The sequence below is a fragment of the Acinonyx jubatus genome, chromosome B3, assembly GCF_027475565.1.
Source record: "Acinonyx jubatus isolate Ajub_Pintada_27869175 chromosome B3, VMU_Ajub_asm_v1.0, whole genome shotgun sequence".
Classification (NCBI taxonomy): Eukaryota; Metazoa; Chordata; class Mammalia; order Carnivora; family Felidae; genus Acinonyx; species Acinonyx jubatus.
Window position 1 is genome coordinate 35,596,548 of NC_069386.1, and position 20,609 is coordinate 35,617,156.

The window sequence follows — 20,609 nt, forward strand, 5'->3', positions numbered from 1 at the left end:
GAAGGAAAAGCCTTTTGTTTTTAAATCTGGAACCATTTCTTTGCCTCTTTATATTTATACACTTGCTCTAAAATATTTAAAAAAACCCAACCTCATAAACAATCTGTTTAACAGTAATTAGAATTTTATCTAGTTAAAACAACAGCAGAGCGTGCCACAACACAGATGGCAAAAGACTTTCTCCTTGCCTGATCAGTGTCAAAGAACCATTCTCCGATTTCACGATCAGGAACAATTTTGTTATAGGCTATCGCATTTATAGCACACACACTAGTGAGTGAAAAGACAGCTTTATTAAGAAAGCCTTCGTTCAGCAGAACTCTTGGCTATTTCTCAATGTAAAGATTTTTCTTACTGCCCAGATAAAACCCAGCCAAATATATGATTAAGGAATCAGAATGGACGGAAGTCTGTACTATTGATTTCATTCTGGTTCCAAGTCCTTAAGCACACTAATTCCTTATGGAACAGGTTCCCAAACTTGGAGCTTTTAAAAATCCCAATGCTCAAGTTATACCCCATACCAATTAACTCAGAACATCTGGGGGCGCCTGGGTGGCGCAGTCGGTTAAGTGCCCGACTTCAGCCAGGTCACGATCTCGCGGTCCGTGAGTTCGAGCCCCGCGTCGGGCTCTGGGCTGATGGCTCGGAGCCTGGAGCCTGTTTCCGATTCTGTGTCTCCCTCTCTCTCTGCCCCTCCCCCGTTCATGCTCTGTCTCTCTCTGTCCCAAAAATAAAATAAACGTTGAAAAAAAAAAATTAAAAAAGAAAAAGAACATCTGGGGATGGGGCAGGCATAAGTATTCTAAAAGATCCCTAAGTGGTTCCAGTATGATGATTAGCAGTGTGGCATGGTATGGTGCACTGAATGGAATCAGAGGCCTGGGATCTGGCAGTGGGCCCAGCTATGAGCAAGCTTGGGCGCATCAATGACTGGGTAGCCATTTCCTCATCTATAAAAAGGTAAGACGGGGTAACTTATTGCTAATATCAAACATGTTATGAGTCTATGATGAGATTCCTTAGGTCTCTCCTAAAGATTAATAAACTGCCTCAATTTTAAACTCTCCCACCCCCCAACAAATCCAATCCATGATCTGATACTTTTCCCAGCCTGTTAAGAGCTTATTTTTGTAAATAAAGATTATTTTAGAGTAGGGACCAAATTTAGCTCTTCAACTGCTCAGATTTTGATACACCATTAGGTCTATCCAGGTCATAACACAGTATATGGACTGGGAACGACTGGGAAGCTTGAATTACCTCAAAACACCACTTGTTGTTAGACTACTTCCTGAATTCCCATTGAGTTATATACACGTATTCTGGTTTTCCTAAATAGCATTCCTGGTTTTGTTTAGGTCACAGAGGCGTAACAGGATTTTAACTTTTCACCTATGTTAGCTCATTTCAAAGAAGGAAAGCATCGAGGACACTGGCCGGAAACATGGGTTGGGAGAACTGATGAGGAGTGGCTGTTGCTGGACAGTCTCAAGCCGAGTTCCCGCCTTCAGCCAGACCTCTTACAAATGTACGGCACCAGTGATGAGGCTGCTTGAGAAAAGACGGATCCACTCAACATGTTAAGCACTTCATAGAACGAGGGTTTGGGGGCTGGGTGGCAGACTTCTAAAACGGACCTCCAACGATCCCTGCACTCGTGGTACTCAATTGTGGTACACACAATTGTATCATTGTATCATTGTATCATTACCTGTTCCTCTGAGTGTGGTCTGGGCCTAGCGACTTCCTCCGAAAGAACAGACTATGGCAAAAATGATGGGCTGTAACTTCTGTGATTAGGTTAAAAATGATGTCCTTCTTGCTAGTATTCTCTTCTGCTGGCACTCTTTCTTGCCCTCTTCCTTTCCTGCTCTGAGGGATACTCAACAGTAAGATCCATGTGACAAGGGACCAAGGGAGGCCTCTGACCAACAGCCTAAGGAGAAAATGAATCCTGCCAATAACCACGTGAGTGAGCTAGGAAGTAAACTTTTAGATGAGACTGCAGGCCCAGTCAAAACACCAATTGTAGCCTTCTAAGAGACCCACCTAAGCCATTCCTATAGTCTTGACCCACAGTGAGATAGTAAATGTGGTTGTGAGCTGCTAAGTTTTGAGGCAATTTATTATGCAGCAATAGACAGAAAATACAGGCACAGAGCAACGAACACAAACACTGTACTGAAGGAACTAAGGGTTGAATAATGAGTAGGACCAAGGTATCAACAACCTAGTAATGGATAAGGGACACGTAAGTAAGCGTGATAAAGTGTTTTAAACACTCTGACAGAAGTAAAAATATGCAGGGTACAGTAAGGACATAAGAAAGGGGTTGTTTTTGGAAGGGCACAGGCAATGAAGTTCTTTAAAACAGGAATGTGAGTTGTAAGCATGGAATATAATGGTCAGTTTGAGAAACTACATGTAATCTGCTAAATCTGGAACATAGAGGGAAGAGATGATTATTAGTCCTCCAACTTCAAAAATGTGCAAGCATTTATAGGTAGCATAAGACTCAAAGAGGTCTCTAGTATTGTATGCTAAATTTATACTAGTAAACTCTCAACCTCCACTAGATTACAGAACACCATTATGTAATATCACTAATTATGAATAAATGATCCATGCTCCAAGACAGGACTTGGCCAGGGCCAATCCTTCCATCCGTATACTAGATCCCCATTCCCTTCCACCTATACAAGGAAACTGCTCCAGCAATGACCTCTTCTCTCTACTGCATTGTCAAATATTCCCTCTCTACTGGATCATTCCCATCCCATATTTAAAAACAAAAATAAACCCACTCCCTTAACTCTACATGCCATGTGTACATAGCTCCCCCTTTATGATAAAATTCAAAAGTGTTGCCAATACTCACCCTCTCATCTCCTTTTGAATCCCTGTCAACCAAGCTTCTTTCTCCACCTATTTGTCGAACTTGCCCTTAATAAAGTCTATAATGACTCCCACACTGCTAATACAATGATTAAGTCTCAGTCTTCCTCTTATGTGTGGCCAACAGCTGATACAAACAATAACTCCTCCCATAAGAAACATGGCTCCCAGGGCACCCCACTGTCCTGGTTTTCATCTTTCACATTATCTTTTGCTAGTTCCTCATTTCTCTATTCTCTATCTTCTGAATACATAATGTTCTAGACTCGTCCTTGGACCTCTTTTATGTAACTTATAATAAGAAATATATGCTCCATTTCTGGCACAAAGCTCCTAAAACGCCTGGAATTTTGGAATTTTCTAAGAGACAATAACAATAAGGACATCTTTTGTTGTGTTAATGAGATGACTTTTACAAAGCACCTAAAGAAGGGAGTTGGTTACCAGGAGAACCAACCTCGAAATCTGAGGGTTGGACCTGCAGTCCCACCCACCTGCCATCTGGGAAAACAAGGGCAAGGGGCTGGAGGCTGAGTCAATCACCAACAGCCAATGATTTAATCAATTGTGCCTATGTAATGAAGCCTCCATAAAACATACAATAGGAAGGGTTTTAAGAGAGCTTCCAGGTTGGTGAACACATGAACATCTGCAAAGAGTGGGGTGCTCCTCGAGGGCACAGAAGCTCTGTACCCTTTCTTCATACCTTGCCTTATGCATTTCCTTCCATCCAGCTGTTCCTGAGTTATACCCTTTTACAATAAACCGGTAATCTGTAAGTAAAGTGTTTAAGTTCTGTTAGTCACTCCAGCATAAATTAACCAAACTCAAGAAGTGGGGAGGGGTCACTGGGAACATCTGATTTGTAGCTGGTGGGTCAGAATCACAGGTTAGCAACCTGGACTTGGAACTGGCATCTGAAAGGAGGACTGAGCCTTTAACCTGTGGAATCTGATGCTATCTCCAGACAGAACTGACTTGTAGGATATCCAGCTGACACCCAAGAATTGCTTGGTGTGGGGAAAAAACCCACACTCTGGAACTGAGTACAGAATAGTATAGTACTTCTATCTACATTCACTCCCTAAGTGGTCTCCTCCAGTCTGAAGACTTTAAATACTATCTATAAACTGATGACTCCCCCAATTATTTACTGATAAAGAATTATTCTTTCTCCATAATTGTCCTCTAATACACCTAAACTTTCTACTCAACATTTTTAATTGGACATTTAATATGCCTTTCTTAGTATGTTCAAAACCAACTCCTGGGGTGCCTGGGTGGCTCAGTAGGTTGTGTCCAATTTTGGCTCGGGTCATGATCTCGCAGTCCGTGAGTTCAAGCCCCGCATCGGGCTCTGTGCTGACAGCTTGGAGCCTGGAGCCTGCTTCAGATTCTGTGTCTCCCTCTTTCTCTGCCCCTCTCCCACTCACACTCTGTCTGTCTGTCTGTCTGTCTGTCTGTCTCTCTCTCTCTCTCTCAAAAATAAATAAACATAAAAAAATAAAAAATAGGGGCGCCTGGGTGGCTCGGTCGGCTGAGCGTCCAACTTCGGCTCAGGTCATGATCTCACGGTTCGTGAGTTCGAGCCCCACGTCAGGCTCTGTGCTGACAGCTCAGAACCTGGAGCCTGCTTCAGATTCTGTGTCCCCCTTTCTCTCTGCCACTCCTCTGCTTGTGCTCTGTCTCTATCTTTAAAAAATGAATAAACATAAAAAATATGTATAAAAATTAAAAAAATAAAAAATAAAAAGTAAAAAGTAAACCAAACTCCTAATTAACCTCACCACCATCCAACCCACAAACTCGCTCCTCTTCCACAGTCTTCCACCTAGTAAATGATAACTATAACCTTTTACTAGCTCAGGCCAAACAGCTACTGTTAGCCCTGCTTTCTCTCTCCCTTTTAGTTCTTATCCATCAGCTGAGTTCTTATCCAAAAACTGTTGGCTTCTCTTTTAAAATAGAATCATAAATTAAATAAACAAACAAACAAACAAACCATTTTTCACCATCTCCACTGCTACCAAGCACACACAAATTATTGCAATAGTCTCCTAAATGACTTATTTCTGCCTCAAGCCATCCACTTGCCTACCAGTGGTGATCCTTTCCAATCCCCATGCCTCCCAACATTCCCCCTCCCCTTTCCACCCTTTATTGTTCTCTATAGTACTTATTGCTATCTGCCATCCTGTGTATTTCATCTGTTGTCTTCTGTCTCCCTTCGCTAGAATGTAAGCTCCACAAGAACAGGAATTTCTGTAATGTTGTACACTGTTTAGAACAGTGCCTGACAATAGTAGGCATTGTATTAATATTTTTGTTTGATGAATGACTGAACCAACCAAGGGGATTCTCTCACAGATCCATTCTAATATAGGGAAATAATCTCAATAATTTCAAAGGTACCAAAATATTACATTCATATTTCAATCATTGTGATGTAAGTTCTGGCAGTTTTAACTCCCTAATTATATTCATATTGGGCTCCCATTAGTTTGCATTCCCCTGGATGCATACTAATTATGTGGGGAAGAGAAGTGCAGAATGATCTTCAACAACAAGGAGAACCCAGATTGATTTTTAAAACTAATTTTCCAGGGGCGCCTGGGTGGCTCAATCAGTTGAGCGACCGACTTCAGCTCAGGTCATGATCTCGCGGTCTGTGAGTTCGAGCCCTCCGTGGGGCTCTGTGCTGACAGCCCAGGGCCTGGAGCCTGCTTCGGATTGTGTGTGTGTCTCTCTCTCTCTGCCCCTCCTCCACTCATGCTCTCTCTCTCTCTCTCTCTCTCTCTCTCAAAAATAAAAAAACATTAAAAAAAATTTTTAATAGAACTAATTTTCCATAGATAATCAAAGTGTAGGATTGCAAAGTGTAGGATTAGAGGAGACGTTACGGAAAAATTTCAAATTTTACTAGTACCAACAAAAACTACTTTAAGGTTTTATAAATTTTTTCATAAGTAATTTATAACCTTTGCCTAATATAATACCACATGTTTTCCATCTGTACTCCAACCTATATTTTCCTTTTTCTAAACTATCTGTGGCAAAATAAATAAATAAATAAATAAACTATTTAGATGAAACTAGACTTACAGATTCTCAAAGATAAGAACAGGACTTGACTGAGCTAAAATAATATATTATTACACTTGTATTTGTATAATGTTTTACACATTTTCCAAAATGCCTTCACACCTCTATGATGATCTTCATACTGATATGTACAATAAGTAAGCAGATATTAGCTCACTCTCCCCTACCTCCCACATACTTAAACATATCATACAGATGGAAAATTTTGAGTTTTAATGAGATTAACTGACTTGCTCAGGGGCACAAAGCTATTTAAGTGGTTCAACCTGGACTGTAACCAAGTTCTTTCAAATCCAAGTCTACTGTTTTCTATCACAACATATTACCTCACCCAGTGATTAAAGAAAGGTACCACTGCCTAAGTCTACAAAACTTGACTGTAAAAGCGTCTTCCTTCAGGATTGGGCATTTTCACATTCCAACCTATTATAAAATGCTTTGCAGATGACACAAATGTGCAAACATTCCTACAGGGAAAAAAAAGGAGAAAAAGCCCAAGAACCAATAAAAATCAAGTAAAGAATACTCAGTCTCCAAAGCAGTAGTAAGATGAGATTAATATTCTCTGCACACAAGATCAAGGTTTTCGAACAGTTCAACTATCAAACAGATACTTAATACCACTCAGCCAGAGGTAGATGTTTAACAGGGGCCATTCCAGGTAAAAATCACTTATTACGGCTAGAACTCATAGTAGGTCCCTATCTGAATAACCCTGGAAATCTGGAATGAAAATAAGAAGAATGAATTCTTTTTGCCCTTCTCCCCTACAGCTTAACTCAGGTTTAGATCAACAAGTGCTTCCATGACTCATTTCATCTGGACTTCTTCCTGGTTTCCTCTAATATTTAAGATGAGGAGAGAGAGGAATTCCTTTATCATTCCAGCTGTACCCTAAAGCAATTCAAAAGTGGGTCAAGAGTAGAACTCAAAAAAGAGTACATTCCGTGTGAGATTAAAAGCTTTGTTCTTCCCATCACCAGAACCTAACTGTGTGTCTCTAACCCATATTAAAAGTTCTTCTAGGGAACACCTGGTAGCTCAGTCAGCTGGGCATCTGACTCTTGATTTCGGCTCAGGTCATGATCTCACTGTATTTGAAATCGAGCCTTGCATCAGGCTCTGCACTGAAAGCACGGACACTGCTTGGGATATTCTCTCTCTCTCTCTCTCTCTTCTTTCTTCCCTCCCTCCCTCCCTCCTTCCCTCTCTCTACCACTCCTCTGTTCATGCTCTCTCTCAAAATAAATAAATAAACATTAAAAAAAAAAAAAGTTCTCCTAGTAGAAATCTAGATTCATTTCTGAAGCCAAGTCAGGCATACTCGGGCCTCTCAAACTACAAATATGCCTGCAAGCTCAGTGGGCAGTAGCACACAGGAATTAACAGAACCTGGCCTAGGTAGGGAGAGCCACTCCTTTCTACGACCAGGACAGACTAACCTAAAAATAGGTAAGAATTAACCACACACGATTTGGTTCTATGAAAGAATATTTGCTACCACAGATACTCTCCTTTCTTCCATTTCAGCCAATACCTAGGGACTGACATGTCACATCAGACTTTATTTCCAGTTCCTTCAAGAAAGTAATGGCTGGTGAGAAGTTAAAATAATTTAACTATGTAGGTTAAAAAAAAAAAAGTTAAAACTACTCTAAAAGAAATATGTAATATAGTTAATAGTGATTTGGGACCTACACCCTAAGTAATGAAAACGATCTTTGGTCTGGATTATCCCTTGCAAAGCCTGAAACAGAGTAAGACAAGCTAGGTACCTAGAGCACAATATTTAAGGAGGCAATGGGAAGTGCAGTACTGGTACCTGAGAGTGAGTGCCTCCTTAAATTTTGTATTAAAGGTGCCCCTTTATACTGTGAGATATATACACATATATCTACTGTGAGATATTCACTCACTCATTCATTCAAGGCACAGTGGAATATTCTGCGGCTTTAACAAACACCCCAGCAGAATTTAAAGTCTGAAATCCTGATCACATTTATCATGACTATCTTCTGAATAGAATAAGAAAAGGAGAGGCTTGGGGCGCCTGGGTGGCGCAGTCGGTTAAGCGTCCGACTTCAGCCAGGTCACGATCTCGCGGTCCGTGAGTTCGAGCCCCGCGTCAGGCTCTGGGCTGATGGCTCAGAGCCTGGAGCCTGTTTCCGATTCTGTGTCTCCCTCTCTCTCTGCCCCTCCCCCGTTCATGCTCTGTCTCTCTCTGTCCCAAAAATAAATAAACGTTGAAAAAAAAAATTAAAAAAAAAAAAAAGGAGAGGCTTGACATTTTGCACATATTCTGAAATGCAATTGCCTTAGAAAAAGGAAAAGTTTATAGTGTAAATGGAAAAGTTCAGTGTTTACAGAGAGATTTCCAATTTGAACATGAAGGACAGGGATTATTCTTCTGCCTAAACAACTAGAACCTAGACAAAATATGGAAAACAACTGTTTTCAAGCACTGAACAAAGGCAACACAAGACTGTGATCCCAGACTACTGCTCTAAAAGGGCAATAAATGAGAGAAACCTCTAGCTTTCTGCCTGGAGGTAATTTCCAGGCAATGGTACAGAGGAGGATAACCCCAAAAGAATCCAGCACTACTGCTGAGTTTAAAAGACACAGATCAAAGTTTGAAGAGGCCAAGGCGGCTAGAATTGTGTGTGGCAGTACCAACTAGCTGAAAGGAGAGATCTACACAAAGAAAGAAATCCAAGAAACTGCATAGGGAACCTAGTGGGTCTTTGGCTGAATACAATTTGTACATGTAGAACGTGAAATCCCAAGAGGTCAGGCAAAAACAGAATCAACCTAGGGAAAGAAAATTACTAGGAAGCTGTTAGATAAAAAATTGCCAGAACTCACAAAGGGCCAGGAATTGTTAAAGTTCCCCCTCTGCAAAGTGGAGAAATCTTGTGGAACACAGAAGTCAACAATGACCCTAGAAGGGCCATGCCTTAGAAGTGAGGTTAAAATAGTCCTACAGTAAAGGCAAGTCTGGGTTTGTCCCGAAACTGTTTATAAACAAGCCATGAAAAGACCAAACTTACCTGCAAGTAACTTAGCAGTTTACCATAAAAATTCCAACAGTCTTTAATGTAATACAACAAAATCCAGGAAACAACACAAAACAATGATGATCACACAATCAAAACCTATTATATAACATACAGCATTAAAATCAGGTTTATAAATAAGCAATAAAATGTGACCCATGAACTAGAAAACCATTGTCAGTATTAACAGAATCAGAAATGAAAGAGACGATCAAATTAGGAGATGAAGATCTTAGAGCAACTATAATATACTTGCTCAACAACATAATAAAAAATCTGAATATAATGAGGAGATAAGGAAATCTATAAAAATTAATCAAATGTAACTATTGGAGATGAAAAATACAATGTCTGAAATAAAAATGTCATTGGGAGGGATTTATAGTAGATTAGCCATTGCAAAAGAAAAGATTAGTATTTAAACCTGAAGACCAGAGAATAAAACTGCTCAAAAAAGTAAAGAGGGAATGAAGATATGCAAACCCCCCCCCCCCCCCCCGCCAGGAACAGATCAGCAGTCTATCATATGTTTAACCTGAAACCTGAAAACAAAAGAGGTGTAGCAATGTTGGAAAAGATAATGGCTGAGAAATTTGCAGTTTGTTGAATACCTCAAATCACAGTTCCAAGAAGTCCAAGGAATCCCATATAGGATAAACACAAACACACATTCACACATACACATAAAGCATATCATAAGCCAATTACTGAAAACAGTGACAAAAAGTCTTAAAAGCAGCTAGAAAATAAAAAGCACACTACATACAATGGAACAAAGAGAAGAATCACCACAATACTCAGAAGGTATGCAAGCCAGAAGACAACAAAATAAAATCTTTAAAGAATAAAAAGATAAAAACAAGGCAACCTAGTACACAGAAGAGTTAACTCAGCAAGCTCAAGGCTGTTATCCTTAGAAAACATTCACTAGCTAATACAGGTGGTTCACTGTGCCTACAGTGTTCGTGCAAACAACATGATCTATGCTAAACGCCTGCTTTCCTTCTGGGAGTCTGGTATTTTGGTGCATGCTAGGCAGAGGATGCTTATGTGACCAAACTCTCAATAAAAACCTTGGACACTGAGTCCCTAATGGGTTTCTCTGTTAGACAACATTTCTCATGTGCTGTCACAATTCACCGTTAAGAGAAAAACATTTCCTGTGTGACTCCACTGGGAGAAGACTCTTGGAAGCTTGTGTTTTGTTTTCTCCAGGCTTTAGTCATGCACCTTTTCCCTTTGCTAATTTGGCTTTGCATCCTTTCACTGTAATAAATCATGAGTAAACTACATGCCCAGTCCTGAAAGCTCTCCTAAAGAAACACCAAACCGGAAGGCAGTCCTGGAGACTCTCAACACACTAAAATTCAGCAGCCAGAAAAAAACCTTTCCGAAATGTTGATAAAGTACTTTTTTTAGACAAATTAAAGCTGAGAGAATTTGTCACCAGCAGACTCGCACAATAAAAAAAAAAAAAAAAAATGCTGAGAAAAAAAATGGGTGCTTGGGTGGCTCAGTCAGTTGGGCATGCAACTTCAGCTCAGATCATGATCTCACCATTTGTGAGTTCGAGCTGCACATCAGGCGCTCTGCTGTCAGCATAGAGCCCGCTTTGGATTCTCTGTCCCCCTCTCTCAAAAATAAACATCAGGGGCGCCTGGGTGGCTCAGTCGGGTAAACTGCCGACTTCAGCTCAGGTCATGATCTTGCGGGTCGGTGAGTTCGAGCCCCGCGTCGGGCTCTGTGCTGACAGCTCAGAGCCTGGAGCCTGCTTCGGATTCTGTGTCTCCCTCTCTCTCTGCCCCTCCCCCTACTCATGCTCTGTCTCTCTTGCTCTCAAAAATAAATAACATTAAAAAAAAAAGTAGCATTTAAAACAAATAAATAGGGGAGCCTGGGTAGCTCAGTCGGCTAAGCGTCCAACTTCGGCTCCAGTCATGATCTCCCAGTTTGTGAGTTCAAGCCCTGCATCGGGCTCTGGGCTGACAGCTCAGAGCCTGGAGCCTGCTTCAAATTCTATGTCTCCCTCTCTCTCTCTGCTCCTCCCCTGCTCACGCTCGGTCTCTCTCTCCTTCAAAAATAAATAAAAACATTAAAAAAAAATAAAATAAAACAAATAAATAAACATTAAAAAATAACGGTGAGAATTTCTGCAGAAGAAAAGATGACCATAAACAAAGCATAAATCATAAATCTCACAGGAATGAAGAGTACTAAAGTGGGTAAATATGTGAATAAATATAAAATATTTTTCTTTCTTAAGAAATATTAAAGATTTAAAGATTCTTTAAAAGAATAATAATCTTATGGAGGTTGTAAAATATATAGAAATAAAACGTATGATAATATTTGGGGAAATGATGAGATAAGGAAAAAAATGACTATGCTTAAAGTCACACATTATACATGAAGTGATAGATTATTATTTGTAGGAAGACTGTGATAAGTTAAATATGTTTATTATAACCATACAGCAACCAATGAAAAAGATAAAAAGAAGAGTTACAGTAGTAGTGTAGGCAGTAGTGGAGAGAAAATGGAACACTAAAATGTACTCAATTCCAAAGAAGAGTTAAAAAAACAAAGAAGAGATGGGACAAATAGGAAACAAACAGCAAGATGGCAAACATAAGTCCAATATTATATGTAAATGGTCTAAACATCTGACTGAAAGGAAGAGACTGTCATGTATAAAATGCCATCTAAAGAGAACCCCACTTTCAATATAAAAACATAAAGGTTAAAATTAAAGGATTATAAAAATATACCAGGCTACCACTAAGAGTTGAAGTATCTATCTTAATATGAGAAAAATTATATTTCACAGCTAAGACTATTACCAAAGATAAAGATCATTTCATAATGATAAAGGAAATCAATTTAATCAAGAAGATAGAAGAATCTAACTAAACAGCTTCAAAATACATAAAGCAAAAACTGACAGAATTGCAACAAAGGACAAATCCATAATTGATATCAATGATTTTAACATTCCTGTCTCAATATCTGATAGAACAAGTAGATAGAAAATGAGTAAGGACAGAGCAGACCTGAACAATACTATCAACCAACTTAATCTAACTGAATTTATAGAACATTCAACCACCACTGACAGAATATACACTCTTTTCAAGTAACACACTGAACCATTACCCAAGACAGACTACATTATGAGCCATAAAACCTTCTCAATAAATTTTAAGGATTTTAAATTACACAAAAAACATTCTATTATCACAGTGGAATTAAATTAGAAATTAAAATCAGAATATCTTTAAAATCCCCAAACATCTGGAAACTAAATGCTATTCTATATCTTAAAAAAGAAAAAAGGTTTGAAATCAATGACCTAAGCTTCCACCTTAAGAAATTAGGAAGAGAAGGGCAAATCAAACATAAACAGTAATTAAAGTGTTCTCTCCTTTTCTGTTAAAAACAAAAAAAAAGTCAGATCGGGGTGGGGGAGTGAAAATAGGGAAAACAAAACAGAAAATGGGGATGGCGGATGGTGCGGGGTGGGGGTGATAAAAGAATCAATAAAGACCAAAAAAGCTAGTTTTTCCAGATTAGTAAAATGCAAAATGGTAAAGACACTCTAGAAGACAGTTTGGCAGTTTCTTATAAAACAAAACATATTCTTACCCAATTCAGCAATCATGTTCCCTGGTATTGACCCAAATGAGTTGAAAACATATCTCTACACAAAAACCCGGACATGAATATTTATATAAACCTTACTTACAATTGTCAAGACTTGAAAGCAACCAAGACTTCCTTTAATAGCTGAATGGATAAACTGTGGAACATCAATGGAGTATTATTCAGGGCTTAAAAAAAAAGAGCAATGAAGCCAGGAAAAGACACGGAGGAAACGTAAAATGCATATTACTAAGTGAAGGAGCCAATGTGAAAAGGCTATATACTGTAGGACATTCTGGAAAAAACAAGACTGTACAGTCAGTAAAGATCAATGATTGCCAGGAGTGGGGGGGGGGGGGATGAACAGGAGGAGCACACAATTTTTAGGGCAGTGAAACTACTCTATATAATGCTATAATGGTGAATACACATCATTAAACATTTATCCAGACCCACAGAACATACAACACCAAGAGTGAATCCTAATGTAAACTATGGACTTTGGTTGATAATGATGTGTCAATGTATAGATTCACTGACTGTAAGAAATAAACCACTCCTGTGAGGAATGTTGGTAGTGGGAGGTTTTGCATGTGTGGGAAGCAAGGGGTATATAGAGAAATCTGTACTTTCCACTCAACTTTGCTGGGAACTTAAAATTGCTCTAAAACACAGCCTATTTAAAAAAAAAAAAAAATCTTAAATCCATTAAAGCAAAAGCTGACTCTCTAAGTAAAATTGATAAATCTCTAGCCAGACTAATCAAGGGAAAAAAAGGAAAAAAGGCAAAACACAGTATCAGAAATGAGAAAGAATTTACAGACATTAAAAGGAGAATAAGGGAATGTTATGAACAATTCTAGGTCAATAAATTTAACAATTCAGATGAAACAGAGAAATTCCTTAAAAGACAAGCTACCAAAGCTCACTTAAGAAAAAATAAGTAAATCCTGAATCAGTTTTAAACAAACTGAAACCGTAGTTTAAAATCTTTCCATAAACAGAACTCGAGGCCCACTGGCTTCATTGGTGAATTCTACCAAGAATATAAGGAACAAATAATACCAAAGCTAAAAAACATCCAAAAAAATTGAAGAGCAGAGAATACTTCTCAGTTCATTCTACAAGGCCAGCAGTATCCTGATACCAAAACCAGACAAAGACATTCTAAGAAAACTATAGACCAAATCTCTCATGAATATGGACATAAGAATTCTTAACATTTCCGTAAATCAAACCCAACTAAACATGAAAAGTATAATGCATCAGGACCAAGTGGTGTTTTTACGAGAAAAGCTAAGTTGGTTTAACCATTAAAAATGAATTGATGTTAAAAAAAAAAAAAACCTTTAATATAAGATTTTGTCCTTTAATGTGGAATACATGTTCTCATTTTCTTATTCTTTATTAACTTTTTGAATGCTTGTTTATTTTTGAGAGAGAGATAGAGAGACAGAGTGTGAGCAGGGGAGGGGCAGAGAGAGAGAGAGAGAGAGGGAAGGAGGGGGAGAGGGAAGGAGGGAGAGAGGGAGGGAGGGAGGGAGACACAGAATCCGAAGCAGGCTCCAGGCTCTTAGCTGTCAGCACAGAACCTGACGCAGGGCTCCAACTCATGAACCATGAGATCATGACTTGAGTTGAAGTTGGCTGCTTAACCAACTGAGCCCCCCAGGTGCCCCCATTTAACATAGCTTATTAATATATTCAGATCCCACATGTGCATTAATGTAAGGCATGATGAATATATTAAGTAGTATTTTAAGTCAAATTCCTCACCATTATCTTAATTTCATTCAACTCCAAATATGAACTTTTGCTTATCAGAGTTCTCACCAATGAAATTAAACATCTCCTTTAGCAATAACAATCAAACTCCACCCACATTTCTGTATGAAATCCTAGGTTTCTTCAAAAGAATAATGTTCCAAGAAAGAAAAAGAAAGTGAATATGAGAAAAGTCAATAACCAAAATAAATAAATAAATAAATGTATCCATCATACCCTGCAAGCCACATAAAGCACTACCGTTTACCTTTACTCTACACCTGCTATCTTTAAAAACAGCCTTACCCAAAAAACCAGGGCAAAATTTGAATGAAAAAAATTGTAAAGAATACCTGAAAAGTTGCTACTAGGATACTTACTCGAATCAAGCATTCAAATAGCTGTTTTCTGATAAAACATCTTTTACTCGTTGAACATCTTAATTTCAAAACAGCTACACATCCTTATCTTCTACTGACAGATCTTGTATACTCCAAATCTAAGATCAATTGTTCACTTTTCAGGACCAGAATCTCCTGTGTTATTTAGGTTTCCTTCCTTTAAATGTACCCACTCTTTAATTAGTGTAAAAATTAAGACAATTTAAAATTGTGTTACTCTATACTTTCCACATTTCTTTCACATCATTCTGACTCCCATAAGAACTTGGTGAAAAGATACTTCAGCTTACAGAGAAGACAGGTGAAGGTCTGAGAGCTGAAGTGATTTGCCCATGATCACATATAACTGGAAAGCAGTGAAGCTAGAATTAATTAGAACCCTAATCATAACCCAACTCACTTTCTACTTTATCACAATGCTCCAGGCAATTTTTGAAGAGAGAAAGAAAGGAGATACAAATCAAATCACTAAAGTCTCTATGTAAATGGCAGCTAAGTCAATTATCTGGAGGTGAAAGAGGTTAAAAGTTATTGGTTACAAGGAGATACAGATTCAAAACTGCCAACTATCTCTAATCTTTTCACTATTTCAACATTCTCTTTTTAAAGAAAGGAATGCTTAATAATTGCTATGTTGCTTTATATGATAGAAAACTCTGAACGTGGGCAATTAAATTAAAAAAAATAACTAAGCATATTTTGGCTCATTATGAAAGTGTAACAGAAAAAGAATGGATAAGAAACCTCAGAGCACTAGGACACAACCAAAGCAGACACTGTGACTATTCTAATCTCCATTCTGCAACTTCTAAGTGGCAGCAACCAGGAAAACTGACTTCAGCTCAAGGGTGGGCTTATCCCTATCCTCACTGCTAGAAATTGAATCAGAAGTGAGGAGGAATCATGCCAATGAAACATAAAAAAAGGTTCTCTGTAGCTTCTGGTTAAGTTTGTCCTTTCTGTTCAGAGGAAGCTGTGGGGTATCCAATCAGATGGAGAGGACACCAAATGTGGGGTGCTCTGATCTGGTGGAGGCCAGCAGCACAGATGAAGAATTCATTCACCCAAGGCAGAATAAAATAGATACAAGATTACACTGCAAGGGCAGGTAGGGCAGAGAGCAAAAGAGACCGAGACAAGGCAGTAGTGACGGGCCACATTTATAGAGCAGAGTAAAGGATACAGGGACAGACAGAATTTTCCATTTTTTGGTAATGTGAGGAACTGTGCCTGGTTATAATTGGTTAGGTCTATGGTTATTTCGAGGTGGGTAACTTCATGAGCTTATTTGCACTGCCTGTTTGTATTCAGCTCAGTGATGAGAGTGGGCCCTTTTCTATTACTCAGGTTTCCATCACTCAAGCTTGTTGCCTAAAAGCAGCCCCTACACAAGCCAGACTTTTCTTCCTTGTAGAAGAACATATGGTTCTTTTCTGGCAACCATCATATAACTACAAAGAAAATCCTGCCTTGGCATAAAGCCAGTACTACAGAGCCTAGAGTAGAACAATGCAAAGAATCTGAATTCTTGGTGTCTTCATGAAGGTACTGACCAACACTGTCCTGAACACTACTGTCCTCTAGTCTTCCAGTTATGTTAAAAGCTAATAAACTACCTTATTGTGTAAGGCTGTTTGCAATGGACCTTCTGATACTCAAAGCTGAAAGAAGCCAGAGCGAAACAGACAGAAACAGATATTGAGATAATACATCTAGCTGATGAATTATAAAATTTGTGTGAGAACCAAACTGAGCTCTTGGATTTTCGAAAAGATTTTAAAAACACTTACTCCATTAGCAGGTAATTTAGACACATTAATATAAAATGGAAAAATATATAGAATAATGGGAAGGAAATGGAAGTCTTTGCTTATTTTTTATAATTAATATTTTTTCCTGACTTGGATATTCCTGAAAGACTTAGAGGGAGGCAGAGTTTGCAAGGTGGGGAGGTGTCATTATTCTGCACAGTTTCCCCACAACTACAACTAAATTGAGGAGGTGACTGGGAGGCTACAACAAAAATCATTTTTGTTAATGGTTCAGGACCAGTCTTGGGAAATATTAACCAGTGTCCTACTAATGTTGGTCTTAGGGCTGACATTCATTTTTACAAAAAAATTCTGGATGCCAAATGCAGAGAATGCTTATTAATTCTAAGTGCTACTAAAAGAAGTAAGTCTAAAAAAGACAGTGTTAAAAAGAAAACGACAGGCCCGAAATGGCATTACTTGGGCCAAGGTAAGTAACCAAACCAGGGTTTTAATACCTAACCTAACCACAGTTTCAAACTCCCACAGAAACAGAAGTCGTAACCTATCAATCAGGAAGTTTTTGATAAGCACCAGTGAGGCCATCTGTCAATGGCCCCACTCACTCCCCCAATGAAAGAGGAGGAAATCCACCTAATAATACCCCTTGTCCTCCCACTTAAGGGAGGGTGACAGATCCTTTCTTTTCTTTTGCTAGTAACTTTCTTGCCCTACCTTCCTTCCTACAAAAAAACTTCCATTTTGTACAGACCCTCAGGGATCCCCTCTACTTGCTAGATAAGACGTTGCCCAATTCATAAATTGCTTAACAAAGCCAATTAGATCTTCAAATTTACTCAGCTGAATTTTTGTTTTCTAACAATGTCAAAAAGGGATACACTTAAATTCCAAAACTGCACTGCAATTTCTGCTTTCTCCAACACTGCATATCTTCTATGCCTCCATGATATTCTATTTGGGATGTTCTTCACTAGCTCAACTGGTTAAGGTGATTCTTGCTCTAACCACCACTTGACTCTCCCTTCACCATTGCTTCCCAGAATCCTTCTCTAAAAGAGTAAGAAGGAAAAGGAAATGAGAGGGAATGAAAACAATACACTAGAAAAAATAAACACAAAAAAAGGCAGTAATGGAGGAACTGAGGAACAAAGGGATATATTTTTATTAAAAAGAAGACCTTTGAATAGTTACTTTCAATGTAAATAATTTAATTCTTCTATTATAAAGCAGAAATTGGTAGATTTTAAAAGATGATTGAATTATATGTTATCTACAAGAGACTCATTTTGTATCCAAAGACACAAACAGGTTGAACGTAAAAAAATGAAAAAAGACATTCTATGCAAACTAACCAACCAAAAGAGAGCTAAAGTGGCTATATTTATATCAGACAAAACAGACTAAGTAAAAAATAGTTATAAGAGATAAAGAAGAACATTATACACCAACAAAAGGTAAATCAGCATGAAAATATATCAAATATAAACATATGGACCTAACAAAAGATCCTCGAAATATATAAAGCAAAAACTAATGGAACTGACAGAAAAAACATTCTATAAGAATAGCTGGATACTTCAATATCTCACTTTCAACAGAAAAACCAGACAGATAATCAGTAAGGAAATTGAAGACTTAAGCAACACTATAAGCCAACTAGACCTAACAGATATGTAAAGAACATTCCACTCAACAGCAAAACAATGCATTCTGGAATATTCTCCTCAAGTCCACACGGAACATGTTCAGGATAACCCATATGTCAGGCTAAATACAAAAATAAGTCTCAATAAACTTAAAAGACTGATATCATACAAAGTATATTCTCAGAACACAGTAGCATAATACTAGAACTCAGTAACAGAAGGAAAACTTGCAGATATGTGGAAATTAAAAGACAAACTCTTAAACAGACTCAACAACTAATTTACATTTATCGTAAATACCTATAGTAAAAAAAAACAAAACCAGTTTTCAAATCAATAATCTAACTTTACACCTTTAGGAACTAGAAAAAGAGCAAACTAGTAAAAGAAAGAAAATAATAGATTAGAGTCCTGGAGGTAAATTGAATAGAGAACAGAAAGACAATGGAGAGAACCAACGAAACCAAAAGTTGGTAGTTGAAAAGATAAACAAAATGACAAACTTCTAGCTAGATTAAGAAAATAAGAGAGAAGACTCAAACACCTAAAATTTTAGTTGTCTCTTATAACTACTGACCTTAAAAAAATTAAAAGGATCATAAAATACTATGAACAATTGAAATGCCAACAAATTAGATAGCCTAGATGAAACGAGCAAATTCCTAGAAAGACATGATCTACCAAATTGACTCAAAAATAAATTAAAATCTTAACAGATCTGTTAATGGGAGACTATATCAGTAATCGAAAACCTCCCAACAAAGAATTAACACCAATCCTTCTCAAACTCCTGCAAAAAATTTGAAGGAACACTTACTAACTCATTTTAAGACACAAACATTGTCTTGATAACAAAGCCAGACAAAGATACCGTAAGAAAACAACAGATGAATATCCCTTTTAAACAGAGATGCAAGAGTCTTCAACAAAGTACTAGTAAACTTAATCAGCAGCATATTAAAAAGACTTTGAGCAGGTAGTATTTATTCCAGGCTTGCAAAGGTAGATAACATATGAAAATAAATCAATATAACATACCTTATTAATATAATGAAAGAAAACATGATCATCTCAATTCATGGAAAAAGGCATGACAAAATTTAACACCTTCTGACAATTAAAAAAAAAACAAAAACTCAGCAAACTAGAAACAAAAAAAGCTTTCTCCCTACCAAACATCATACGAGAAGCTCTAGCCAGAGCAATTAGGCAAGGCAAAATATATAAAGGCATCCAAACTGGAAAGAAAGAAGTAAAACTATCCCTATATGCAGATGACATGATCTTATTTGCAGATGACATGATCTTATACATAGAAAATCTTAAAGACTCTACAAGAAAAATTATTACAGCTAATAAACAAATTCAGTAAGGTACAGAGTATATCAACAAACAAAAATCAGTTGTGTATCTATACATTAGCAATGAACAATCTGAACAGAAGATTAAGAAAATAATTTCACTTACAATAGCGTCAAAAAGAATAAGACACTTAGGAATAGGGGCATCTGGGTGACTCAGTCAGTTAAGCATCCAACTCTTGGTTTTGGCTCAGGTCATGATCTCACAGTTCATGAGTTCGAGCCCCTCATCAGCAGATAGTGCAGAGCCTGCCTGGGATTCTCTTTTTCTGCCCCTCCCACTTGCACTCACACATGCTCTCTTTCTCTCAAAATAAATTAAAAACAAAACAAAACAAACAAACAAACAAAACACTTAGGATTAAATTTGACCAAGGAAGTACAAGGCATGTAATGTACACTGTAAGGTACAAAAGACTACTGCAAGAAAATAAAGAAGACCTAAATAAATGCAAAGACGTCATATGTACATAAGTAGGAAGACTTAAAATTGTTAATTAAGATGGCAACAATCCTCAAAGGATCTACAGACTCAATACAATCACTATCAAAATCTCCATAGTTGTTTTTGCAGAAATGAGAAAGGTGACCCTAAAATTCATACAGAACTGCAAGAACCAAACTAATCTTGAAAAGAACCAAACTAATCTTAAAAAAGGCAAAATTAAGTTGGAGAACTCACACTTCCCTATTTCAAAATGTACTACAAAAAGCTACAGTAATCATGAAGTACTGGCATAAAGACACAGCTACAGATCAATATAACAGAATTGAGAGTCCAGAAATAAACCCATTCACGCTATGATAAACTGATTTTGGTGGCAAGGATGCCAAAACCATCAACAGGAAAAGAAACGTCTTTTCAACAAATGGTGCTGGTATAACAGGATATCCACATAAAAAGAAGAATTTGGACCCTCTATGTACAAATATACTACAATATATAATTATACTATATTATTATATATAA

General features: G+C 37.8%; 1 protein-coding gene across 3 annotated transcripts in view; it reads right to left on the reverse strand.

Annotated features, from left to right (window-relative positions):
* The window catches only part of GLCE (glucuronic acid epimerase), a 116,412-nt gene that overhangs the window by 73,637 nt on the left and 22,166 nt on the right, over positions 1-20,609 (reverse strand). Inside the window, exon 2 of one of the 3 annotated variants that reach the window (XM_027067638.2) lies at positions 3,605-3,671. The exons of the other annotated variants lie outside the window; for them this stretch is intronic. The gene's annotated coding sequence lies outside the window, so the exon portion shown is untranslated. The remainder of the gene's footprint in view (positions 1-3,604; positions 3,672-20,609) is intronic. 3 annotated transcript variants of the gene reach the window in all.